At 49.5% G+C, this 22,478-nt stretch overlaps 1 protein-coding gene across 2 annotated transcripts in view; it reads left to right on the top strand.

Annotated features, from left to right (window-relative positions):
• IMMP2L (inner mitochondrial membrane peptidase subunit 2) overlaps positions 1-22,478 on the top strand; it is a 1,848,527-nt gene that overhangs the window by 1,192,881 nt on the left and 633,168 nt on the right. The gene's annotated exons all lie outside the window — the stretch shown is intronic.

Consider the following 22,478-nt stretch of genomic DNA (forward strand, 5'->3'; position numbering starts at 1 on the left):
TGATCCCTCATCCTGGTATATGTGACGCGCCCCCGGGCCGCGTGAGGAACCCGGAACCGGGCCTTTTTGTAGATGCTGGGGGTTGTAGTCACCGTGGCGGTGACCCGGTCCCGTGGCTCAGGGTGGTCAAACTAAATGGCAGTCTATACTAATGTCTGACTACGCCACCCGTGGATTGCAGTCAGGATGAACCGCCGCTGCCGGGCAGACCGCTGAGGCTGGTGTTATGGGTGCAGCAGAGTCTAGTATAACTCCCCATGGGAGAAGTATAGCCTCGGGGCAGTGAGGGCAGATAATGGGGGTGATGGTGTGCGGGAATAATGACTCAGAGCCCAATGCAGAGGCCCTTACTCTGTCACTTCCTCTCTCAGACTGCACTGAACTAAGATGGTGCCCACCTTTTATACCTCCCTCTAGGTGCACCTAGGAACTGCTTCCTCCCTGCTCCTGCACTACAGGGTTCCCCCTTCCTCGGTGTTCCCTCCCCCCACTCCAGCCAGGGACAGAGACTGTCGTGCTCTGCTTGGAGCATATCGGTCGCCCTGCCCTCCGGAAATGTGGTGTAATGCATGCAGGTGTCGGGGTCCTGATCCACACTCCATCCTTACCTGGAAGTGAGATATCGCACATCTGAATGAGATGCAATACCTCTGTAGAAACCGAGTCCTCTTGGTGCTACATTCCCCCCTGGTAAATCACAGCACGTCCGCGGGCTGGAACAGAGCAAAAGACATTTTTGTTCAAAGACATGCAAATTTTTGAATGCATCAACATATAATATTATCAACACAATAACTCATCCCTTTATGGGAGGCAATTTTTCTTTTAGAGGTTATTGTCATTATACAAAACTTTTCACTTTCAATATGACTTTCAGCATACAAATTTAAAAGGGATTGTCTAGTAGAAAACATAAAACTCTTTCAGCAGCATTCTTGCGACGCAGTCTCTCTAATGCAGGGGTCTCAAACTCGGCTGGGTATATGGGCCGCACATGGAAAAAATTTGAATTTGGGGGGCCGCATTCTTTGTTCAATGTGACATTTTTAGTGATACCATTTTTTTTTGTATACACCTTTTGAACATTTTTTCCGTGTTTATTTTTTTATAGCTTGGGTCGTTATGGATGTGGCGATAATAAACGTGCACTTTTTTGTGTTTACTTTAGTTTACATATAAAACAGCATTTTTAGTGCCCAATATTTTTTCATGCTTTATTTTTATTTTTTTGATTTTTACAATTTTGTTTCCCCCAATTGGCCACATTCAGTAATATTGTCTTACAATTAGCATCATATAGTAATAATGGCAAACATCTTGTAGTAATGTGCCCCATCCAGGTCCCCATCTTGTGGCTATGTGCCCCATCCAGGTCCCCATCCTGTGGCTATGTGCCCCATCCAGGTCCCCATCCTGTGGCTATGTGCCCCATCCAGGTCCCCATCCTGTGGCTATGTGCCCCATCCAGGTCCCCATCTTGTGGCTATGTGCCCCATCCAGGTCCCCATCCTGTGGCTATGTGCCCCATCCAGGTCCCCATCTTGTGGCTATGTGCCCCATTCAGGTCCCCTCTTATGGCTATGTGCCCCCTGTTCTTCACACACATAAAATAGAAAAAAAAAAAAGATGATTCTCACCTGTCCTCCGTTCCCTCGGCGGCCTTCCTGCAGATGTGGCCCGCAGGCACCACAGAGTCCGACCCCTTGACGATCCCGACCTGGTCCAGGAGGAGCCGCCGACAGCAGCGCTGCATTGCCGCACAGAGACTGTCTCCCAGCACTGCATTTCCAATGCCAGCCGCCGGCCAATCAGAGGCCAGCAGCTGATAGCTGCGTATGGCAATGACGTCATACTCGCTGCGCCGACACGCAGATATCAGCTGCTGGCCTCTGATTGGCCAGCGGCTGGCTTTGGAAATGCAGTGCTGGGAAACAGTCTCTGTGCGGCAATGCAGCGCTGCTGTCGGCGGCTCCTCCTGGACCTGGTCGGGATCATCAAGGGGTCTGTGCCTGCGGGCCGCATAAAGCAGCCTCAGGGGCCGCATGCGGCCCGCGGGCCGTGTGTTTGAGACCCCTGCTCTAATGGGTCACAGTCCTTGCTGCGACCAGGTGTCCATGTCACCCAACAAGGTGCAATCTTTCCAAGTGCAACAAACACCTTTAGGTATCTTTTGAGGTAGTTGTGTATAAAACCAGTAGAGGGCACTTTAAGAAATGCGACTATTTACAGATGTGGCTGCTCCCAGTCCTCAGCCGGATAGTTCACAAAAGTTGGCTGCTCCCAGTCCTCAGCCGGCTACTACTCACAGACCCTTTTCGGGTAACTTTAATAAACACACAAACGTTCACAACAACCCTTAACCGGGTAAACGCTTCTTTAATCAGGCAAGCTTCTCATACTCCGGAAGACGGCATGTTCTTTAACTTTTCACCCAGGCGGGTAACTATTTACAGTTCCTGCTGTTGTTCTTTAATAGCAGTCTCCCTGTGCCTCATCGTCCTCAGGCTCGTCCAGGTCCTCCGCGTAGCAGGATTCAGGGTAGCGCTGTTCTTCTACCTGCTGAACGTTGAGGGGGTACCACCCCCTCTCAACGCTGTGCCTGGTGCAGATGACATGATCACCAGGGTACAGTTCTGGGGTGTGAGTGCCCGGGATAAGCGGTTCTGGCTGGGGAACCAGGGACAGTGCAGCGCTAGCTGCGTCCGGGACAGGGATATCACTCCTACCTGCTCCTGCGACCGCTTCAGCTCGGCCTATCACCTCCTGATCCATGAGAAGCTTCGCCGGGGCTTGGGCGCCACCGATCACTTGCAGCGCCGCCCCCGGTGTACACGGTATGGAGAACAGCATTACCGTGGCAGCGGCTGCGCCTGCGGCTGAAGTTCCCTCCATCTTGGGCGTTTTCCGCCCCCCTGGTGAATCGCGGCCTACCTTCTCTTCTTTCTCCTCCGTAGGCTGCAGCTCCGCAGGCAATGGTCTGCGTTGAGGACCTGGCGTCGCGCGCTGCTGACGTCAGCGCTCGCTGGGCTCCTTCTAGGACCTTGTGCAGCATCAGTGCGTGGGGCGGGGCTTCAGATCTCGCGCGCTTTCGGCGTCCACGCCCCTCTTCTTCCTGCGCGGCGTCCTAAAGATGGCGTCCAATGGCGGGAAAACGGCTGCGGATGGCGGGAAAACTTCACCACGGTAAGTATCTCAGTCTCTGAAGGCGCGCGGTACCCGGTGGTAGCGGGCACGAAATCCTGCCGGCTACGCCAAAGTTGACACGCCCCCTGGGCCGCATGAGGAACCCAGAACCGGGCCTTTTTGTAGATGCTGGGGGTTGTAGTCACTGTGGCGGTGACCCGGTCCCGTGGCTTAGGGTGGTCAAACTAAATGGCAGTCTATATACTAATGTCCGACTACGCCACCTGTGGATTGCGGTCAAGATGAACCGCCGCTGCAGGGCAGACCGCTGAGGCTGGTGTTATGGGTGCAGCAGAGTGTAGTATAACTCCCCATGGGAGAAGTATAGCCTCGGGGCAGTGAGTGCAGAAGATGGGGGTGATGGTGTGCGGGAATAATGACTCAGAGTTTCTGTAATGCAGTCGAGGATCTTTACTCACAGTTAGTTACTCCACGTTACTCCGGCCGGCTGTAACTTCCCGCGTCGCACTGTGCTCACCAGGTGAGGGGCTCGGCCGACTCCCAGGTATCTCCGGAGTGTTTCACAGGACCCCCTTTGTGTGTCCTTTCTCTGGCCTGTCGTACCCCACCAGTGACCACGCTTCTGTCCGGCTGCCTCGGGCCTTCTCTTGGTAAACTTGGCGCCAGTCTCCCTGACCCTATATGGTGCCTTCTTAGCGGATGTAGAGAGGGGCTGCGCCACATGAAATGTCACAGCCTCCGGTTTCTAGCTGTGGGTAGTTCCCCGACTCTACTAGTTTCGAGGAACGGTCTCCCCCTTTGGCCTGACCCTTCTACGCAGGTAGATTCGGGCGTGCGGTGGCGACTCGCCGGTCCACACCCCTGGGGTCCCTTCGTTCCTTGTTCCTGGAGCCTCCTCCACTTCTCTTCCTTCCTTCTCCTTCCTCCAGGCTCCGACCTCTCCCAGGCCTGCCTGCGGAGCAGAGCTTGGCCTTAACCTCTGCTCCCTGTCTTCTCCTCTCTCACTCACTTTCTCCTTCAGTGCCTCTCTACAGATGACAGGGCCAAACAGGATGGTATGTGTTAATGGCGCCTACGCATATCGCGATCTTCGGAATCACACTCCTCGTCCCTGTCTGGGATGTGGATGTGTCTTTATGTTTGCAGCCAGGCTGTGCAGGTGCATCGCGCTTGTGCAGTCTATAGAGGCTTCGGACAGAAGGACACATCCCTGATTATATTATACTAGCTATTGAACCCGTTCTACGCCCGGGTGGCGAGAATTTTAATTGGTATATGGTCTCCCTTACTGGTATGTGCTGCCCCCCTCCTTGTATTTGTGCTGCCCCCATCCTGTCCCCACCATCCAATCCTGGTATGCGTGGTACCCCTCATCCCCAATCCTGGTATGCGTGGCACCCCTCACCCCCATCCTGGTATGCGTGGCACCCCTCATCCCTATCCTGGTATGTATGGCACCCCTCATCACTATCCTGGTGTGTATGGTATCCCTCATCCTGGTATGCATGGTACCCCATCCCTCATCCCGGTATGCATGCCACTCAATCCCTCATCCCCAATCCCGGTATGCGTGGCACCCCTCATCCCCAATCCCAGTATGCGTGGCACCCCTCATCCCCAATCCCAGCATGCGTGGCACCCCTCATCCCCAATCCCAGCATGCGTGGCACCCCTCATCCCCAATCCCGGCATGCGTGGCACCCCTCATCCCCAATCCCGGCATGCGCGGCACCCCTCATCCCCAATCCTGGCATGCGTGGCACCCCTCACCCCCTATCCCTGCATGCGTGGCACCCCTCATCCCCAATCCCGGCATGCGTGGCACCCCTCATCCCCAATCCCGGCATGCGTGGCACCCCTCATCACCAATCCCGGCATGCGTGGCACCCCTCATCCCCAATCCTGGCATGCGTGGCACCCCTCATCCTCAATACTTGTATGTGCGGCACCCCTCATCCCCAATCCTGGCATGCGTGGCACCCCTCACCCCCTATCCCTGCATGCGTGGCACCCCTCATCCCCAATCCCGGCATGCGTGGCACCCCTCATCCCCAATCCCGGCATGCGTGGCACCCCTCATCCCCAATCCCGGCATGCGTGGCACCCCTCATCACCAATCCCGGCATGCGTGGCACCCCTCATCCCCAATCCTGGCATGCGTGGCACCCCTCATCCTCAATACTTGTATGTGTGGCACCCCTCATCCCCAATCCCGGTATGCGTGGCACCTCTCATCCCCAATCCCGGTATGCGTGGCACCCCTCATCCCCAATCCCGGTATGCATGGCACCCCTTATCCCCAATCCCGGTATGCGTGGCACCCCTCATCCCCAATCCCGGTATGCATTGCACCCCTCATCCCTAATCCCGGTATGCCTGGCACCCCTCACCCTCAATCCTGGTATGCATGGTCCCCTCACTCCCAAATCCTGGTATGCGTGGCACCCCTCACCCCCCAATCCTGGTATGCGTGGCACCCCTCATCCCCCAATCCTGGTATGCGTGGCACCCCTCACCCCCCAATCCTGGTATGTGTGGCACCCCTCACCCCCCAATCCTGGTATGCGTGGCACCCCTCATCCCCCAATCCCGGTATGCGTGGCACCCCTCATCCCCAATCCCGGTATGCGTGGCACCCCTCATCCCCAATCCCGGTATGCGTGGCACCCCTCATCCCCAATCCCGGTATGCGTGGCACCCCTCATCCCTAATCCCGATATGCGTGGCACCCCTCATCCCCAATCCCGGTATGCGTGGCACCCCTCATCCCCCAATCCCGGTATGCGTGGCACCCCTCATCCCCCAATCCCGGTATGCGTGGCACCCCTCACCCCAATCCTGGTATGCGTGGCACCCCTCACCCCACAATCCTGGTATGCGTGGCACCCCTAACCCCCAATCCTGGTATGTGTGGCACCCCTCACCCCCCAATCCTGGTATGCGTGGCACCCCTCACCCCCCAATCCTGGTATGCGTCGCACCCCTCACCCCCCAATCCTGGTATGCGTGGCACCCCTCACCCCCCAATCCTGGTATGTGTGGTACCCCTCACCCCCAATCATGTTATGTGTGGTACCCCTCACCCCCCAATCCTGGTATGTGTGGTACCCCTCACCCCCAAATCCTGATATACACTGTGTTCCAAATTATTATGCAAGTAATATTTTCTCTGATTTTCCCAAATTACCTATATGAATTGCAGTCATTGTAATTTTCCAGTCAAATAACTATTAGAGTACAATTGAAAGGTTTTTGTACAAACTGCCTATGATAACAGTATATTTTTAAAAAAATAAAACACTCAAACTGCACTCAAAATGCATGTTCCAAATTATTATGCACAGCAGAGTTTTCAACCTTTTCATTTTAATAAAGAACAAAAAAATGGTCATTTTTTAAATTCTAAGCATTAGCAGGTTATTACAAACTGAAATCAAACAGTTTTCAACTCAAAACTTTATTCTAGGTGATGTTACATTTGCACATAGGACCCCTTGTTCGAAAGGAGCTTCTTAACTCTCTCGTCCATTGAATTTGTCAGGTTTTGGATGGTTTCTGCTTTAATTGTTTTGCATGAGGACAGAATACCCTCCCAGAGCTGTTGCTTAGATGTGAACTGCTTCCCGCCATCATAGACACTCCTTTTGATGATGCTCCCGAGGTTCTCAATGGGGTTGAAGTCAGGGGAGCATGGGTGCCACACCATAAGTTTGTCCCCTTTTATGCCCATAGCAGCCAGAGATGCAGATGTGTTATGTGCAGCATGAGACGGGGCATTAGATATAAGGTGATACATTCTAGAAAACTTGACTGTTATACTGTATAAGGTGATACATACTATACAACCTGACTGTTCTTATACTGTATAAGGTGATGCATACTACACAACCCGACTGTTGTTATACTTTATAAGTCGATAAATACTATACAACTTGACTGTTGTTATACTGTGCAAGGTGATTCTATAAGGTGATATATACTATACAACCAGACTGTTTTTTAGGGGAAATTCCATGCTATACTACTGTTGAATAATACATAATGATACTGTACATACTATTCAACCCGACTAATCTTACTGTTGTTATACTGTACAAGGTTATGCATACTATATAACTCGACTGCTGTTATACCGTATATGGTGATACATATCATACAACCCGACTGTTATTATGCTGTTCAAAGTAATGCGTACTATACAACTCGACTGCTCTTATTCTTTATAAGGTAAAACATACTATACAACCTGACTGTTATACTGTATAAGGTTATATATACTATACAACCTGACTGTTGTTGTACTGTGCAAGGTGATTCTATAAGGTGATATATACTATACAACCAGACTGTTTTTAGGGGAAATTGCATACTATACTACTGTTAAATAATACTATTTTGCTGGGAGAAAACATTGTTAAATTTTGCAGTTATATTTCTCATTTTCAGGTTCTATGAAATATAATCAATATCTGTGTTTTTATTGAGAAATTTGAAAATGATTATAAATGTCTGATGGCAGCAGTGCTTTTTCCAATTCTCCAATTTTTATCCATGAAGTGAAATGACAGCTAATCAGTGGTTTTGGCAATAAACTTATGACCAACTGTGAAATCTAATGCACTATAAAAATGCTCTGTGAATCGCTAAAGTAAATGAGATTCTGAGTTCTTTTTTTAAACCAGATGATGACAATTTATGTTAAAATTCCAACTATTGTTTAATATTTTAAATGCAGAATTTTTGTGACATAATGTACTTTAGTTGCTTAATAGTTTCTATATTATTTCAAACTCTTGAATTGTGCTGAATAGACATTTGCTACCCAAACCAATCTGTCATTTAAGTGAAAGTAGAAGATTTCAATTGAAGTAAATACCTGCAAGGAAACTAAGTCTGTACATCCTTATCACTTGTCAGATGCTTGACACCAGTAAAGACACCATGCAGCTCCTGAGGACAGTCGGCTGTTGTATTAAAGCTTGACAGTCTATATTATGGGGAATAAGAACTTGTACTTGAATGTACAGCATATAGTATTTGTTTTGCCAACATTGAAAGATAATTACTAGTGTTGAGCGAACATGCTCGACACTGCTCGGTACTCGCCCGAGCATCACGCTACTCGGGATGTTCGGTGAGCACCGAGCATTTCCGGGTTACTCGGGGGGAGCTCGGGTCTCCGCCCTGCATGTTTGGCGCTCTTTACAGAGCCAATGAAAGTGCAGGGATTGCCAGCCAGTCACTGTAATGTCGCAGCCATGTTGTTTGTGGGCATTACAGTGATTGGCTGGCCGCACAGCGTCTCCTCGAGTATTTAAAACCGGGCGCCGCCATCTTGGACACAGTCGCTCCAGATCAGACAGTGTAGGGACAGCGCTGCTGATTTAGGGAGAGATATATCCTGCAAAATAGTTAGTGTAGGGTCTGTAAAGGCTGCCAAATCAAACAAACAGTCCTTCTCAGGACTAATATCCATCCCAGGTATATCAGGCAGGCAGGCAGGCAGGCTGTATAGGAGACGCAGTGGTTATACCAGCAAACGCTGCATTACAGTCCTGTGTGCTTCTCCTGTTGCTGAAATTGCTGGACTTAGCTCCAGGTCCCGGGGGCCAGGAAAAATCCTTTTTTTTAATCTAAATCCTCTTTTTTTTTTCCTCCTTCACAATGTACAAATACCCATCTTATTAACCTTTTGGTGCCCCCCCCCCCCAAAAAAAAAAGTGCCTCCCTGATTTTTCAGACACAAATATATCTGTTGAAAATAGTCTGGTGTAGGCCCAAGAAATACAAGTGTGGTTTTGCAGTTCCACGGTACAAACCTCTGTATTATCCACTTTTGGGCCATTTGTATCTAAAAAAAACAGTTTGAGTGTGTCGCTCACTGTTCAGCTGCAAATATATATATATTTTAAAAAGCCTGGTATACACCAGTAAATTATTACTGTGGTTTTGATGTTCCACGGTAAAACATCTCTATTATCCTTTTTTGGCATTTTTTGCTGTATAAAAATAATAATAGTGTCTCCCTGATTTTTCAGACACAAATATATCTGTTGAAAATAGTCTGGTGTAGGCCAGAGAGACAGAAGTGTGCTTTTGCTGTTCTACGGTAAAAAATCTCTATTATCCTGCTTTTTGTATTTTTTGCTGTAAAAAAAAAAAAAAATAGTGTCTCCCTGATTTTTCAGACACAAATATATCTGTTGAAAATAGTCTGGTGTAGGCCCAAGAAATACAAGTGTGGTTTTGCAGTTCCACGGTACAAACCTCTGTATTATCCACTTTTGGGCCATTTGTATCTAAAAAAAACAGTTTGAGTGTGTCGCTCACTGTTCAGCCGCAAATATATATATATTTTAAAAAGCCTGGTATACACCAGTAAATTATAACTGTGGTTTTGCTGTTCCACGGTAAAAAATCTCTATTATTCAGGTTTTGGTAGTTTTTTCCGTAAAGAAAAACAGTAGTGTCTCCTGACTGTTGTGACACAAAAATATATCTGTTGAAAATAGTCTTGTGTAGGCCCGACATCCCAGTGTGGTTTCGCAGTTCCAGGGGTCAAATTGCTGTACTATCCAGTTTTGGGCCTTTGGTATCTAAAAAAAAAAGCAGTTTGAGTGTGTTGCTCACTGTTCAGCCGCAAATATCTCTATTTAAAAAAGTGTGGTATACCCCAGTAAACAATAACTGTGGTTTTCCTCTTCCACGGTTCTAATCTACTCTTTATTACCCTTTTTCCATTGATAGTGCAAGTGTAAGCTATTTTACTTCATTTACAATGGGCAAGGCGCGTGGCAAGGGACGTGGAAGTGGACGTTCTGGTGATGGTTCGTGCAGAGGACGGGGCCGTGGCCAAGGTGAAAATGTGCCACAACCAACAGCCACATCTTCTCGCTCCCACTTCTTGACCGAATTACTAGGGAAGCACAGTACAACACCAGTATTGAGAACTGATCAGTGTGAACAGGTTATTAATTGGATAGCAGATAATACTTTCAGTTACCTGGGCACCACCACCTCCGGTCTGTCTTCCACACGGTCAACTCTTAGTAGCCGTGAGTCTCGACCGCATACTCCTCCTCACCCTGATGCTCCTTCCTCCCACCATGCCGAGTGTCGTCAGACAGCAAGTGATCCCAAACTTGGACACTCTGAAGAGCTGTTCACTGGTCCATTTCCATATTTGGGCCCCTCGCCTGATACGCTTGAAGTGGTGGAAGAGGAGATCCCATGTTGCGATGCCCAAATATTTGAACAGCCACGGCCACAGGAAGTCGACATTGGCAATCTGTCACAAGAGGTGGACGATGACGAGACACAATTGCCAAGAAGTGAGGAGGAGGATCGTGGTGCGCAGTTGGAAGAGGAGGAGGTGGTGGATGATCTAGTAACTGACCCAACGTGGAAGGAGGACATGCAGAGTGAGGCCAGCAGCACACAGGGGGAGGGAGGCAGAGTGCCCCAACAGGCAGGAAGAAGCAGTGTGGTGGCCGCAGACAGAAGGCAGGCAACCGTTCCCCGTAACACCAGCACGAGGGACCTTGCCAGTACAAGCGGTAGGTCTTCCAGAGTCTGGAATTTTTTTAAAGACTCTGCTGATAACCCCAAAAAGGCCAGCATCAGCAGGGGTGACAAAACTACCAGCCTGACCACCACCAGCATGATCAGGCACATGGCAGCAAAGCACCCGACTTTGTGGGGCGAAACCCAGGGTCTACGACCAGTGTCAGCGGGTGTCACCACTGCTTCATCCACTGTTGTGCGTGCAATAGAACCCCCTGTTGTGTGTGCAAGGCAATCCCCTGTCCATACTGCATGTAAAGATGCCCCCTCCTCTCAGTCTTCACTTGTTATGGCAGTTTCTCAAGAAGCAGCATCAACGTCCACGTCCACGTCCCACCGCAGCGTTCAATTGTCCATATCCCAGACCTTTGAACGAAAGCGGAAATTCGCAGCTAACGCCCCACAGGCCACAGTCCTAAATTCGCACATTTCACGACTGCTTGCATTGGAAATGCTGCCTTTTAGGCTGGTGGAGATGGAATCCTTCCGCAATCTTATGGCGGTGGCCGTCCCTCGGTACTCGGTCCCCAGCCGGCATTATTTTGCCCGGTGTGCCATCCCACGCACTACACAAGCACGTGTCCCAAAGCATCTGCCGTGCCCTCAACAACGCAGTTACTGGGAGAGTCCTCCTGACAACGGACACGTGGACAAGTGCTTGTGACCAGGGATGGTACATCTCTCTGACGGCACACTGGGTAAACATAGTGGAAGCCGGGACCCAGTCGGACCTTGGGACGGAACACATCCTCCCCACACCGAGGATTGCGGGCCCTATGTCAGTCAGAGTTGCCCCCACAGTGTACAGCTCCTGCGCATCCTCCTCCTCCTCCTCATGTTCAGCCTCCATCTCAGATATACAAGCTGGAAGCATTGCAGTACTGCCTCCGCCAAGCGGCAACAGGCTGTGCTGAAACTCATAAGCTTAGGTGATAAACCTCACACTGCTTGTGAGTTGTGGACAGCTGTGAAAGAGCAGGCAGATCTGTGGCTGAGACCGCTGAACCTACATCCCGGCATGGTCGTGTGTAACAATGGCCGTAACCTGGTGGCGGCTCTGAGGCGAGGTGAGATCACACACGTACCATGCCTGGCTCATGTGCTTAACCTCGTGGTTCAGAGGTTTCTTAAATCGTACCCCGAGTTGCCAGATCTGCTCGTGAAAGTACGTCGCCTGTCAGCTCATTTTCGCAAGTCGGCTACAGCTTCCTCCGCCCTTGCTGTGTTGCAGCAGCGTTTGCAGCTTCCGGCACATCGACTGGTGTGTGATGTCTCCACACGTTGGAACTCTACCCTCCACATGTTGCAAAGGATTTGTGAGCAGAAGAGAGCAGTTGTGGAGTACCAGCTGCAACAAGGCCATCGATATTCAGGTCAGACTCCACACATAAGACCTCAGGAGTGGACCTGGATGTCTGACATATGTACCATCCTGACAAACTTTGAGGAGGCCACCAAGATGGTGAGTGGCGATGACGCCATCATTAGTGTCAGCATCCCACTTGTCTGTCTTTTGCAACGCTCTCTGCAGAGAATTAAAGAGGAGGCATTGCAGCCAGAGTATGATGAGATGGATCAAGAAGCCGTAGCGGGCGATTACACACAGCCCAGCCTCATCTCATCCCAACGTGCATTGGGGGACAATTAGGGAGAGGAGGAGGAGGAGGAGGAGGAAGAACAGGAGCTGCTATCATGCGTTGTAGACGGTAGTACCTGTACAAGTGTCATACCGTTGGTTCAGCGTGGGTGGCCTGAGGACAGGGGGGAGGAGGAAGAGGAGGAGGAGGAGGAGAGCATGGTCAGTCGTCATCTTGGTGAGGACACGGAAATCTTGCCCGTTACCAGTCTGGCACGCATGGCTGACTTTATGTTACGCTGCCTTAACCGTGACCCTCGCGTTGTTAAAATGTTGGGTGACAGTCATTACTGGTTGGTGACACTTGTAGACCCCCGCTACAAGGAGAACTTCACTCTCTTATTCCTGAGGTGAAGAGGTCTACAAAAATGGGGCTATACCAGAAGGCCCTTGCTGCAGAACTCTTAAAAAAATTCCCATCTGAACACGCTAGCGGTCACAGTTCGTTGCCCAACCAAGGCGTACAGGCGAGAGAGATGCAACTCCAATCCAGCAGAGGCAGGGGAACACTGTCAACGTTCTGGGACAGTTTTCTGACACCCGCCCAGCTTACAGGCCCTGAGGCGCGGGGTACTCTCACAAGGAGTGGAAAGTTTCAAAAGATGGTGAGGGAGTACCTTGCCGATCGTACCAGTGTCCTCCGTGATTTCTCTGTGCCTTTTAATTATTGGGTATCCAAGCTGGACACTTGGAATGAACTCGCTCTGTACGCCTTGGAGATCCTGGCCTGCCCTGCCGCTAGCGTGTTATCGGAGCGTGTTTTTAGAGCCGCTGGGGGAATTATAACTGATAAGCGCACTCGCCTGTCAACTGACAATGCTGGCAAGCTGACCCTTATCAAAATGAACAAGGGCTGGATTGGGCCAGACTTCTCATCACCACCAAATGACAGCAGAGTAACATAAAGTCAAATCCACTGTGTTATTTCGGGAGGTGTATTCACATGCACCGCTTCACACCCACACATGGGTATACGCTTCCTCGTTTCGGCTGTTTAATCTTCTTCTCCTTATCCTCAGCCTCCACCACCAGTATACCACCAGAGTGCCAGCATTGCAAGTTCCTCCGTCCTAATTTTTGGCAGCTTTTGCTGGGAAAGCATAAGCAAATACCATGGGACACCCACTCCCCAATAATGGGACTTATGTTTGTAATATGCTGTACTGCATGGCTCTTGTAAGGAGCATTGCAAGTTGCTCCATCCTAAATTTTGGCAGCTTTTGCTGGGAAAGCATAAGCAAATACTATGGGAGACCCACTCCCCAATAATGGGACTTATGTTTGTAATATGCTGTACTGCATGGCTCTTGTAAGGGGCACTGCAAGCTGCTCTGTCCTAATTTTTGGCAGCTTTTGCTTGCAAGGCATAAGCAAATACTATGGGACACCCACTCCCCAATAATGGGACTTATGTTTGTAATATGCTGTACTGCATGTGACGCGCCCCCTGGGCCGTGTGTACACGTGTATGGGATACCCGGTGCCGGGTCTCTGGGGTCTGTAGTCTCCGTGGCGGTGACCCGGTCCCGTGGCTCAGGCTGGTCAAACCAGTGGCAATCTTTCTTAGGTTTTGAGGTTAATTGTCCGACTGCGCCACCCGTGGATTGCGGTCAGGGAGTACCACCGCTGCGAGGCAGACCGCTGAGGCTGGTGTTGTGTGCGCAGCATAAAATGGGATAACTCCCCTCAGGAGGAGTATAGCCTCAGGGCAGTGAGTGTGGATGATGGGGGTGATGGTGCACGAGCGCAGCAGGATTGACTCAGAGTCTTTGCAGTGCAGTTCAGGGTCTTTACTGATGATTATAAGGTAGACCCTCCCAGGAGTACTGGCTAGCATAAGAGGCCTGGTCAGTCTGTGAGCAAGCAGGAGTTCCCCTGGCCAGGTGGAGTTGTAGGCCTCCCCGTCTGTCTGCACTCTTCCTGGCTACCTTGCTGTAAGCGGGTAGAAGTAGCCCACGTCCCTGAGTGTACCCTGTAGTGCTCACCCGTATGGCTGGTGACTTGGGGCCTTCTGTTAGCCTCCGCTCCACGACGGCGGTGCTGGTCCCTTGCTTGTGACTGAGCCTCCGGGCTTCTATGGCCAGAGGACCTGAAATCCCCTGCCGGCTGGTTTCTGCTGCTGGATATATAAGTCCTCACAGCTTCGGACTCCTGTGTCCGGTTCCTATTGTCTTCTGCCAGGGCGAGCTCTGCTCAGCTTCCATCCCCTCGTCTTTAGCTCCTAGCTCCTACAGAGCTCCTTGCTGTTACTTTCCCTTGCTCTCACTCTGACTCTGACTGTTCTCTGTTCTCTGACTCACTCAACCCCACCCCAGATCCAGTTTATAAGGGCAGAATTCTCCCCTCCCAGGACTGGGGCAGGAGGATGTGGCATGTTTAAGGGATCCTGACCAGGAAACCTCCCACTTGCTCTCCGACGTAATCTCTATTACTGTGGTGACCAGACCCCTGGGGTGCCACACATGGCTTTTGTAAGGGGCATTGCAGTACCTCATAATTTTTGGAAAGCATTCCATTCACTGCTTAGGCCAACAGTGCACTGGAGACCCAGTTGCTATAAATGGGAAAAAAAGGTTTAGTTAACGCCCTCTGACCTCCATGTCATTTCCAAGGGGCATTGGAGTGGCTCGAAATTTTTGGTAGGCATTGCACTCACTGTATGCCCTATAACTGTGTAGCCAAACCGCTCCTTTTGTTACAGAAGCATATCCTACAAGACATATCTGGTTGACTGGCCTGATATTGATGTGAATGGTCCCCGTTCCTCCTGCTCTTTCTCCTTTGCCACTACCTCATCCATCATTTATCACCTAAAGCTTTGTTTTAACGGGAGTCATAGAACTTGGATAGTAGCAGGAAAACATCCAGCAATCCTCGAAGGAGGTAGGATATGCGCCAAAACGCTGACCTCCTCAGGCCTAGCCGCTACTACATACATGCGCTTGCATTACAACAAAACAAAGCAGATGCTAACTTCTATCATCCTTATCATGCTCCTCACCTTGGCACTCTCAACTCCCCTGATGGAGAAGCCAGGGCCCACCGGAGGAGTCTGATAGTCCGGTGGGCTCGGCCAATGCTGCCCTAAAGCAGGCCAGGCTAAGAAAAGTGTGGGAAAGTTTACCGGTATAAATAGGGGTGGCTGGGGACCGAGTATGGTCACCCGGCCACCCCCTGGAGGCTGGGGAGCAAGCGGGGACTCCCGGCCACCAGGCGGCTGGGGACTGAGTATGGATACCAGGCCGCTGACACAGCCATGGCGTGGTGGCCAGATTCCGCCTCCACATGCCTAAAAGGCCCAATTTAAAGTGCAAGCAAGCAAGCAGTATGGTATTGCAGCCTGGGGGTGGGTGGGTGGCAGGCTGCATACTTGCGCTTGCATTGCAAGGAATGGGAGAGGTACAATTGAACACTGCCCTGGGACAAGGTCTTGAATGGGGATAGTTGCAAGTCTGCAACGACAGGTGCAAGGTGGGAGGCATCTTCGCATGTACCATGAACAGGGGTTTGGCATGCACACACTACAGCGGAATAGGCTCTCCTTCCCACTAAATGCACTGGGGAGGGCACAGGTAATGTTTTTGCATACGCGCTTAATCTTATGTATAAGGCACACCAGGACAAATAGGGGCGGCTGGGGACTGAGTATGGATACCTCGCTGCCGAAGCAGCCATGAGGTAGTGGCCAGCTTCGGCCTCCTCTAAACTAAAAGGCCCCATTTCAAGTGCAAGCTAGCAGTATGAATTGCAGTCTGGGGGTGGGTGGGTGGCAGGCTGCACACTTATACTTGCATTAAAAGAAACATAGCAGATGCTAACTTCTGTCATCATCATCATGCTCCTCACCTTGGCACTCTCAACTCCACCGATGGAGAAGCCAGGGCCCACCGGAGGAGTCTGGTTCTCTGGTGGGCTCGTCCAATGCTGCCTAAAGCAGGCCGGGCTAAGAAAAGTGTGTGGGGGGATGTTCCAAGGAGAAATGGGGGCGGCTGGGGACCGTTTATGGACACCCGACTGCCCCCAGGCGACTGGGGACCGTGTGGACACTCGGCCGCGGGGCGGCTGGGGACTGAGTATGGACACTAGGCCGCCGGGCGGCTGGGGACTGAGTATGGATTCCAGGCCGCCAACACAGCCTTGACGTGGTGGCCAGATTCCGCCTCCACATGCCTAAAAGGCCCAATTTCAAGTTCAAGCAAGCAAGCAGTATGGTATTGCAGCCTGGGGGTGGGTGGGTGGCAGGCTGCATACTTGCGCTTGTATTGCAAGGAATGGGGGAGGTACAATTGAACACTGCCCTGGGACTAGAACTTGCATGGGGATAGTTGCAAGTCTGCATCTTCTGATGCGGCAAGGATCACTTATGATGGGCACACTTTTAGACAGTGACCTGGGAGTCAGAGATGCTTCAAGGGGTCTTCCCCATGCTGTTCCCATGTCTTTTCAGCACTTTATGCATGTGTCACACAGCACATGGCCAGATAAGGTTGTAAAATGTTAAAATGACAGTTCCCGGTGAATGCATTTGTCATAGTTGAAAGCAATACAAAAGTGCAAAAACGCATAAAAAATGCTACTTGTGAACATAGCCGAAGGTGTGGAGGAGTATTTTTGTTTTTGGTCATTTATTTTAACTTATACACAAGTCTTTTCCCTGGAAAGGATGTTCCTTAACATATTTCACAGGTAAAAAGTTTCACTTTCGTTTTATTGTGAGCCTGTAAAAGTGGCTTAATACCTCTGACCACGTTGTTGATAGCAGTGACCTGGGGGTCAGAAATGCTTCCTGGGGCGATCCCCATGCTGTCCCCATGTCATTTGAGCACTGTCACTATCGTTTTGGGCACTTGATAGGCTTTTAAAAGACTGCCGGGGGTGCCACCGCAAAAATGCTCGAGTCTCCCATAGACTAACATTGGGCTCGTTGCTCGGGTCGATCACCCGAGTATCACGGCGTGCTCGGCCCGAGCTTCGAGCACCCGAGCATTTTAGTGCTCACTCAACACTAATAATTACTTAAATATATCCCTATATTCTTCACACATACGATGTATAACACAATTTTATAGCATTACAGGAATTGTATAAAAGTAATTCTGATCATGTTAAGAATTTGTTTCTCTCAGGTTGAGTTCACATGAATGTATTAAAAATCTTCCAATTTTCATCCATAAATAAAGTAATGTTTTTTAATCTGTATTGTCATCCAAGTGCAAACTGTTTGGCTTCCTTATGCAGTTATTAACATTTACAAGACCAAATACAGCTTCCTATGTTACAGAATTGTATTTGTAAAAATCAAATGCTATACGGTTGATCCTTGTAGGATCTGATTTTTTTGGCGCACCCATAGACTTGAATAGGCGAGTCTCAGCTGGAGAAGACTAGTGTTTGCTGTAATTTTTCGTTTTTTTCTACACTGACATTTGGTCCATGGTAAAAAAATAAGAAAAAAAAACAGCAATCTGAAAAGCCCTATTGAATAACATTGATCTGAGTGCTGACCATTTTTGCCTTAGACAGCACTCAGACCGATAATACAGTCATTTGAACGTAGCCTTAATATGGTTAAGATTAGTGAAGAGCAAGCACTAAAATGCTCGGGTGCTCGAAGCTCGGGTCGAGCACATTGGAATACTCGGGTGCTCGACCCGAGCAACGAGCCCAATGTAAGTCTATGGGAAACTCGAGCATTTTTCTGGCGGTCCCCCCCGGCGGTCTGCAGAAGGTCAAAAATTGCCCAAATCGATGTGAACAGTGCTCAATTAAACATGAGGCAGGCAGAATATATAGGCAGACAGGCAGGCAGGGTATGTAGGAGGGTGCATGAAAAACATAGCAGGGCACTTGGAACACACTAGTGCCCTCCGATTTTCATGCACCCGTCTCTTTAAAAAAGCCGGCCGCCAATTCATCATTGGTACCCGACAATTTAAAACAGAAAGAATAGAGCATCACACATAGATTAGATAGATAGAAACATGTCAATCACACATATAATAAGTACAGTGATAGTGTTGGTTACTGTACTTGTCATTTATTGTTAAAATAAAGGATTTCTTAAAAAAAAATTGGGGTGGGGTTCCCCGTAATTTTAGTCTCTAGCGGAGGTTAAGCAGATGGCTGGGCAGATGTTTGAAGCCTGGGAAGGGGGTAATACCCACGGAGCTTCCCATGCTACTAATATCAGCCTCCAGCTGAATACCTAGCCTTTACTAGCTATTAAAATGGGGGACCCCCCAAAAAATGACGTGGGGTCCCCTCTATTTTAATAGCTAGCAAAGGTTAGGCAGACAGCTGGGGGCTGATATTAATAGCCCAGGATGGGTGCCGTGAATATTGGCCCCCTCCCAGGCTAGAAACACCAGCCGTCAGGCGCCCCAGAAATGGCACATCCATAGGATGTGCCAATTCTGGCACTTAGCCTCACTCTTCCCACTGCCCTGTAGTCGTGGCAGTGGGGTAATAGGGTTGGGGTTGATGTCAGCTTATAATGCCAGCTGACATCAAGCCCAGGTTAGTAATGGAGAGGCGTCTATAAGACACCCCCATTACTAACCCCATAGTCAAAGTTAAAAAAAACACAAACACCCAGAATAAAGTCCTTTAATTGAAATAAAGACACATTCCTTTAATGTTCTAAATTAAACCCTACTTACCGTATCGCCCATTCCAGCTGAAGCCAACGATCTCATGCAATAAAAATAAAATAATAAACCAACCTCATCCTTACCTTTCCATGGTTCCCAGGACAGCTTCAGCTCTGCTACATTGACATCACAGGCTGGAGCGCAGCAGAACGCTGCCATCCAGCTTGCCATGCCGCAGACACTGAGAAGCTCCTCAGTGTCTCGCTGTGACGGTATCCAGATGAGCCGAGTTCATGTCCAATGAACTCAGCTCACCTCATGCACGTCATTGACAGAGTGGGAGAATTCTCCTGCGCTCACCGCTTGAGCAGGAGAATTCTCCCACGCTGGGATGGCATTGAGATGACAGGCTGGATTGCAGCAGAGTGCTGCCATCCAGCTTGTCATTCTTCAGAGGCACTGCTGAGCGCAGGCATGCTTGCGCTCTGCAGTGTCTCTGAAGCGCTACCTGCAGTGTCTCTGAAGTGCTGGATCGCAGCAGAACGCTACCTTCCAGCTTGTCATCCTTCAGAGACACTGCAGAGCGCAAGCATGCCTGCGCTCTGCAGTTTCTCTGAAGAATGACAATTTCTAATTTCTGCGATAACTCATTGCTGGTTGATAGCAGAAGTTAGCAAGGGATGCCATATTTTTTATTGGGATTTTACCTCTCTTTAGAGACCAAACATGACATAACTGCTATTGGTCATGTTTGCCCTCTTGCGTTACAGCTCACCGGCAGGGCACACAGGTACGGAAAAATATGCATCTGTTCCCCAGTTAGTCCAACCGCTAAAAATATGAGTCCCATCACAATCGAAATTACTGTATAGAGCTTCCGATATTCCATATTTCATTTTGGTGCCTATGAGTCTGGAGAAAGCAGCTGGGAATGTCCTGGCTATTGTAAGGAGTGTGACAGATTTCCTTTGCAGCCTAATGAGCTGTTTCCTATTTACTCAGGTGTCTATTTATCACCCATGTCTCTCCACTTGGTATGGTAACTAGCCTGCATATTTGAATTTGTGGCTTCTTTTGAGTACTTCCATTTGCATAGAGACAGCTCCTTAAATTGTGAGCTCTTGCTCCTTTGACAAATGGTATAGGGGAGGAGGGAAGAGTTAGAGGGATTTCAGAGGGAGAGAGAGATTTTTAAATTATTTTATATGACAATTGTTATTTAACCTTCAATATTATAATTACTGTACTTTTTCACACTAGAGCTTTTTTTTTCAACTGGATTTAAGAATAAAAAAGAAAGATTAAGACAGGAAATTTAGTTTTGACTAGATTGAAGGGATGTTTCATTGATCCTTGTCCTTAAAATGGATCATTAATGTGCCCTTTTACATGCAATTTTTCATTAACTGTATTGTCTTAACAAATTAATAGCCTGGCCTGGAGGGATCTTAATAACCAATTTTTCTTAGGCTGCATTTACATATATATTTGAAACAGCCTAGTGCTGTTTTTTTTTTTTCTTGGAAGACATACAGACCTCTAGAGTTTTATTGATCCATACACACAAGTTTTAAAACCAGACATATGTCCCTGGTCCACAAGATGCAATTTTGCAGATCAGACTTGGTCATTAAAGACTATAAAACAGATAAGTGGAGAAACTAGGGAGCAATAGCGCAAATATGGTCATATTCGTGACATAAAGTATAAAAAACAGGGGTGTTTGATCACTTTGTTATGTTACAATTGCAACAATGTAGATTCTTAGACATCTGCTGCAGACCGTGGGTCATAGACCATAAGATAAGTGGATGGAGATGGGCGACTTTTCTGCGCTGCTGTCAATATCTCCAACAGATAATAGAGAATCAGTATGATAAAAACAGTTATTTATTCCGCGGTATGGATCTATGCGTTTTGAGGTACTCCAAGTGGTTGTTTCCTGAGGATGAAGTTGGAGTTCCTCGAAATGAGTAGCTCTATACCACAGAATAAATAACTGCTTTCCCCTTCTCCCATGACAGCACCACCTGAGAGAGGGTATCCGCTCACCAAGGACAGGAACCTACTGAATAAAAAGGCGGTACCTCTCTTCCGCATCAGTTTTGGTTCCTGTCCTTGATGGGAGCCTCGCCAGGTGGTATCTCACGTACCTGGACCGTGGATTCCGGGGTCGGTGCGGCCTGGAGGCCGTGGAAGCAGCAGATGGCCCCTGTTCTCAGCCCATCTGGCTGCTGCCCGGGTCTGCGTGTGGGGGGGGCTGCCTTCCGGAGTCCTCCCCGCGTGCTCCGGGTCCTGCGGCCGGGTCTGCGCCTCACAATGGTCTAAACTGAGTGCATGCCGGCCGGCCGGACTTCCGGGTCTGCACACGTGGGGGTCGCGTCGCACCCTGTGATGGAGCACGCCGGAAGTCCGGGCTGCGCACGCGCGGGGTGGTGATGCGCCCTATCACGGAGTGCGCCGGAAGCCGAGTCTGCGCATGTGCTGGTGGGAGGCCGACATCCCGCTGCAAGCGTGCCGGGTGCCGCTGGGCTGCACACATGCAGAAGGAGGAGGATCTGCGGTGTAGCCCGCCAGCTGGCCAAATTTGAAAAAGAATGAGCACGCTGCCGGAAGGGGAGGAGCCTAAAGGAGATGGAGCCCTACTGCTTTTTAAAGCATGGGGAAGAATCAAGATGGCAGTGTCTGCATCCCCGACATAATGAGTGAGTAGCCACAGTCACCTGGGCAGCAGCTGTCACCACCGCAGGAGGTACAGCAGCAGCAGCCACAGCCGCCAAAGCAGCGCAAGCAGCTTAAGAAACTGGTTCAAGAATCTTCCCATCACCAAAGCCACAGCAGTGGAGAGCGTACGAGTTCCGGCAGAACCGGTCAGAAAAGACCTCGTCAGTCCACCTCCGCCAGATGGGAGCCCTCATTTGAACGGCAACCACTGCCTCCGGTACCCTAATCTGAACGGCAGTGTGGTGAGTGATCTTCGTGAAAGTCTCACCTTGAGTAATGTGCTCTTCTCTGTTTTCCTCTCTTTTTCTCCTTTCAATTCTTGGGGTGTTAGGAGCCAAAGAAGTGAAGCTCTAAGAGTAAAAACAAGGAGTGTGCTTTATGTAAAATCAGTCTTCCCACCTCCTACGTCAAAAACCTGTGTGTGGACTGTATTCAGAAAACCATAGCGGAAGAGTCCCCCAGGTTTTCTATGGAATTAAAGAATCTGATCCAGACAGGAGTCAGGGATTCTTTAAAAAGCTTAACCTCACGCAGGAAGAAGAAGCAGAAGCTAGTTTCCTCAGAATCAGAGAAATCTGTAGAGTCCCGGTTTACAAGAGAACTGTCTTCCTCCTCTAATCCCTCCTCATCATCATCGGAATCTTCGGATGATGATGGGGGGGTAGGCCTTGTTTTTCGGTAGATAATACTGAGAGACTCGTTAGAGCCGTCAGAGTGACTATGGGTATTACTGATACCAAAGTTCCCATAACAGTCCAGGATGTTATATTCGGGGGCTTGGACCAGAGGAAGAGACGCACATTCCCGGTTAATGAGAGGAT

This window comes from Phyllobates terribilis, unplaced genomic scaffold, assembly GCF_046119375.1.
Source record: "Phyllobates terribilis strain yellow unplaced genomic scaffold, ASM4611937v1 Scaffold_11__3_contigs__length_659146591, whole genome shotgun sequence".
Lineage (NCBI taxonomy): Eukaryota > Metazoa > Chordata > Amphibia > Anura > Dendrobatidae > Phyllobates > Phyllobates terribilis.